At 37.1% G+C, this 5,802-nt stretch overlaps 1 protein-coding gene across 1 annotated transcript in view; it reads right to left on the bottom strand.

The window, feature by feature from the left end:
- LOC107738907 (neogenin-like) overlaps positions 1-5,802 on the bottom strand; it is a 59,120-nt gene that overhangs the window by 52,755 nt on the left and 563 nt on the right. The gene's annotated exons all lie outside the window — the stretch shown is intronic.

Genomic DNA, 5,802 nt, shown 5'->3' with positions numbered 1-5,802 from the left:
ACTTGATGAGTGAGTCATTGAGTCATTCATTCAACTGATTGTGTTATCATGCTGGCATCTTAAGGACTTTCGTGGACAGCTGACTCCTAAAGTTTTTGATATTCTTCATATTCTGTGTGGTGGTCAGATAGAAATTAATCTTTTCCAATAAGTTTAAATAGATTTTTATCTTTTATGGGCATTTTACCTTTATAAAGCCATTTTTCTAGAAGTGTGCATTATCTTTTGAATCAAATTCTTACATTTAACCAGTGAATTACAATAATAAGACATTTGGGCTGTTACCAAGCAGGCGGCGGCAACAATACTACAGCGAGAATAAAAGTTACGCCTTCTGTGTTTGCGTGAACATTTGGGCGGCGTTATGTAAATCTTCCCACATAGTGAGGTAGATATGTGGGGGCGTGTTCGAACGAGCCGTTTTAGGTAGGTGTGGCTAACTCTTAACTTTTATAAAGAATATCTCTTTGGATTTGAGACTTTAGTCTTTGCAACTTTACAGATCTTCTTTATGCACCAAGAGCTTGTAACACTCCAAAGAGAAAGGAAAAAATGAAATCGCATCATATGACCCCTTTAAGACTTTTTAAGGCCTTATATTAGGAAAACGTTATTTAAGACATTTTAAGACTTTTTAAGAACCCGCGGACACCCTGACTAAACATTCCATAGGCATGACCATTTCACCGGAATTCCTTCAACAACAACAAAAAGCCGTATACTACCTCATGTGTATTTGCGTAGACTGGTCATTTTCTCAAATGCTACACTAAAATAGTGCACTCAGTAACATAATGATACATTACTGATGGTAATGGTGCAGAATTGACCAGAGTTGGCTTGGATCTTCAGAAACCGTTCCAATAATCTCATAAAGCGAAAGCTTACTATTTCAATAAATGGACTCAAATTTTAACAAGTAGTTCTAACCATTCATACCTCAATTTAGAGACCACCAAAAAAAGAAATGCTTGTGAGCAGTCTGTGCAGACATTAAGGCTTTCTGACACAGCCAATCTAGTAAAGGCCAGCTCGGAATGGAATATTTGAGCCTACGTTCCACTTATTATACACTGTGCAAAATATCCTGTACTATTTTTTTTTAAATAATAATTGAAACGGCATGCAACATTGAACACTTCAAACTGTAGTATGGTAAATTGTTGCCACATGATCTCACTCACTACATGGCATGTTTAAAACCACAACTTACATTCTGTCATCAATTCAAAATGTGCCAATTTACAATACAATTTTGAGTCATTTTCGCAGTCTGATCTAATGACAAATCAAGAAAGAGAGATGATCTTGACCATCCATTTAGATAGCAGGAAAAGGCAGGGAAATCGGAGCATTGCATTCTGGGATACAGTATCCTATGCAGTGTGCTCTGGTTGTATCCTCCTCATTTTGGTGTATTAACGTAGTACGTCATCCATTCTTGCAAATCAATTTTGCATAACGTGTAAGATGAAATTGTAAGTAGTATGCCGTCCCAAACATACCAACACACTGCCATATTGCTTAGTACAAAGACAATGAATGGGTTTGACTCCCTCACAAAGAAACCCAAATTATATGTTGACAAATATCAGGTAAAATTATTAACCAGCACTTTTGCCGCAAGTGTAATAAACAAATAAATCCATCAATCATAATTACTTTACATGCTACTATCAAGCCTTCATTTGCACATTAGGCAATTAGCCAAGGACCCATTGTCCATCTAAATTAATAAAGAACATTGAAGGCTAGATCTCTCAGCTGCAGCTTATTGTGACGCCCTGTTTCCAGTGAGATTCAATTGCTGACAATACTTAATTTGTTACTGTGATATTGATCCTCATTGTTCCCTGACATCTGAAAACATGCAGCTGCAACAGTAATGATGACTTTGGATAATGATTATAATGCACAACAATGGACAGCTTTAAGGCCAAACAGGCTATTGCACTGACGGAATATTACCAAGGCATCTATTTATCTATGATAAAAATATATCTCTCCACATTCTGATAAGTCAAATAAATACATCATTTTTTTCTTAAAATAATATATATATGTGTATGTGTGTGTGTGTGTGTGTGTGAAATAGTAATATATGTAGTGAAAATAGTGAGGCATCAAAATAATTTTTTGATAAAATCCAAAATTAAAGTTTTCAATTAGCAGAAGGCCAAAACTCAAAATAAAGTTTGCGTAATTAAAACCGTGGAATTGAATGTGCTGTTCATGGTGTTGTGTTATTAGGTGTAGTAAAGTTCTACAGCAATGAGTCATCTCCCGATATTTCAGAACAAATTTTACAAATTTGGTTGTTTAGCATCATTTTTTGTTAACTGTAAAGTTTGTCCACACAGCTGACATGTTTACCTGTTGTAGCTTATTCAAACTGTGTACATGAAATAGACAATGACACACTTTATGGCTTCGATTAATGGATTCGGCCCTCCAAAACTATTTTGGCTGAAACCAATCATTTAGTGGGTGTTTTTTTTTTTTTTGCTTTTTAGGCCGAATATTTCCAGTTGCCAAAATTCTGGTGCATCACAAGGTTATAATATAATAAGTAAAGCTTTCTAATGATCCACTCAAAAAATGTCATTATTTTATTTAAAATGCCAAATGTTTTGAAATAATAACCAGGTATAGAGTCTGTACTAGAGTACTAGAGACTGTACATGTCTCACATGAAGACATGCCCATTTCCTTTCCAGCACAATGAAAAGTTGGAATGCCATTATCGGCGAGATGTAGGTCACCTAAACTTTAAAAAAACGCTTTTGATTAACATATGTTTGCATCAGGACCTCAAATAACGTTTTTCAAATAAACACATATTTTCAGAAGGGGACCCCACAATTAGTAACTTGAAACTCGCTCTCCGCATGTAGGTCCAATTCTCTGGAATCAATCAAAACTCCCAAAGGAACTCCCCATTCCCCCCTTAATCTCCTGGTTTTATTACTTTCCAGACAGTCTGCCCATTCCACCCAGCCCCCCATTCCTCTCTTTTGTACTGATCTCCAGCAAAGCCTGTGATTTTTTACCACAGCACATTGCTTTTCATGCAGCAGAGCAGCTTTCATCAGTCTCCGCACGCAAGACAGCCCAGCCACAAACTCCACTACGGCCTGCTCTCACCATACATGATCCTAATAATCAAGCACACGGATCCAAACTAGTGAAAACATGTTGCCAATATTAATGAAAGAGTTAAATGATGCATCACGCAAATTAAATGTGAGCATTTTCCTATTCAATTTGAACAAATAGTATGAATGAACTAACAAAAGATGGATAGATTCAATTTCTTTGCTCTGAAGCAAAAAATCACAACCACCTACTCTAAAGACATATTTACACAGCTGAGTTAAGGCTGCTCTGTGCCGGTTCCATGTTCTGTGCCAGAATGCAATGCAATGGCACATAAGACAGTACTAAATCAAATTCTGACCCAGCTCAGTCCCCGTATCAAAGGTGCCTCTGATGCTGCATTGGCTCTGTGTAATTGAAATGGAATCTTTAACGTTGCTATCGTCATGCCCTATAAGTAATTATTCACAATATTAGTTTATTCATAGTTTCCCCATTTATAAAACTGATTTCAAAGGAATATTCCAGAAAATATAATCAGTGTAAATACATTTATGCCGCCAATATGCAGCATTAACCAGTCTGTATAAATGCATCTTTTAAAGGTGTTTATGCAGCTTCTGTGCTGCCTTTTCAGTGTAAAGACACCATTATATAGGCCTATGTAAGCAATGGTTTTTGTCCCAGGTATGTTTTCTTTTTGGTTTCAAGGAAAGTAATTCACTTTCACTCTTCGACCCAGAGCTGTACAGACACCAAAATAAATAGGGTAGATGTTCTTCAAAAAACACATAGCCTATTTCTATGTTTTCTTTCAAGTGTGCAGTGAAAACAAATACCCTATTCGACTGATGCCGTCTGTACAAAAAAATATCATGGATTAACCACTTTTTTGCATGATATGATGCAAAAGATCTATGATTTCTTACGGAGACAGTGTCTGTAGACATGCCCATTTCCTTTCCAGCACAATGAAGAGTTGGAATGCCATTATCGGCGAGATGTAGGTCACCTAAACTTTAAAAAAACGCTTTTGATTAACATATGTTTGCATCAGGACCTCAAATAACGTTTTTCAAATAAACACATATTTTCAGAAGGGGACCCCACAATTAGTAACTTGAAACTCGCTCTCCGCATGTAGGTCCAATTCTCTGGAATCAATCAAAACTCCCAAAGGAACTCCCCATTCCCCCCTTAATCTCCTGGTTTTATTACTTTCCAGACAGTCTGCCCATTCCACCCAGCCCCCCATTCCTCTCTTTTGTACTGATCTCCAGCAAAGCCTGTGATTTTTTACCACAGCACATTGCTTTTCATGCAGCAGAGCAGCTTTCATCAGTCTCCGCACGCAAGACAGCCCAGCCACAAACTCCACTACGGCCTGCTCTCACCATACATGATCCTAATAATCAAGCACACGGATCCAAACTAGTGAAAACATGTTGCCAATATTAATGAAAGAGTTAAATGATGCATCACGCAAATTAAATGTGAGCATTTTCCTATTCAATTTGAACAAATAGTATGAATGAACTAACAAAAGATGGATAGATTCAATTTCTTTGCTCTGAAGCAAAAAATCACAACCACCTACTCTAAAGACATATTTACACAGCTGAGTTAAGGCTGCTCTGTGCCGGTTCCATGTTCTGTGCCAGAATGCAATGCAATGGCACATAAGACAGTACTAAATCAAATGTGGTAGCTCTGACCCAGCTCAGTCCCCGTATCAAAGGTGCCTCTGATGCTGCATTGGCTCTGTGTAATTGAAATGGAATCTTTAACGTTGCTATCGTCATGCCCTATAAGTAATTATTCACAATATTAGTTTATTCATAGTTTCCCCATTTATAAAACTGATTTCAAAGGAATATTCCAGAAAATATAATCAGTGTAAATACATTTATGCCGCCAATATGCAGCATTAACCAGTCTGTATAAATGCATCTTTTAAAGGTGTTTATGCAGCTTCTGTGCTGCCTTTTCAGTGTAAAGACACCATTATATAGGCCTATGTAAGCAATGGTTTTTGTCCCAGGTATGTTTTCTTTTTGGTTTCAAGGAAAGTAATTCACTTTCACTCTTCGACCCAGAGCTGTACAGACACCAAAATAAATAGGGTAGATGTTCTTCAAAAAACACATAGCCTATTTCTATGTTTTCTTTCAAGTGTGCAGTGAAAACAAATACCCTATTCGACTGATGCCGTCTGTACAAAAAAATATCATGGATTAACCACTTTTTTGCATGATATGATGCAAAAGATCTATGATTTCTTACGGAGACAGTGTCTATGACACTCCAACAGTGCGCGAAAAGCACTCTTGAAGCTCTGATTTACAAATACATGAGGTTATTAACCTATAATTAACGAGATTTAATTACTTATTTTCCACGAGGCCGGTTTGGTGACTCATTATTTAATAATGGAATGAGGTTTTCTATTCAGGTGAAAACGTGAAGGTGTCAATGCAGATCACACCTTTGCAGTTAATGAGCCTTTTTCATGACAAACATAAAGATTAAAAAGCGATATTACACGTTTTGATTTATGAGGCTGTCTGAACAGAGCGTGTCCGATGATAAAAATCCTCGATTTTGTGTTAGTTGTCGAAGTCAGTGGTTCCCAACCCTGGTCCTGGAGGCACCCCAACACTGCATGTTTGCAGGTCTCCTTAATCAAACACACCTGATTCAGGTCAT

This window comes from Sinocyclocheilus rhinocerous, unplaced genomic scaffold, assembly GCF_001515625.1.
Source record: "Sinocyclocheilus rhinocerous isolate Xijiao unplaced genomic scaffold, SAMN03320098_v1.1 scaffold1396, whole genome shotgun sequence".
Lineage (NCBI taxonomy): Eukaryota > Metazoa > Chordata > Actinopteri > Cypriniformes > Cyprinidae > Sinocyclocheilus > Sinocyclocheilus rhinocerous.
The sequence above is the reverse complement of the archived record's forward strand: the minus strand, read 5'-3'. Positions and strand labels throughout refer to the sequence as shown.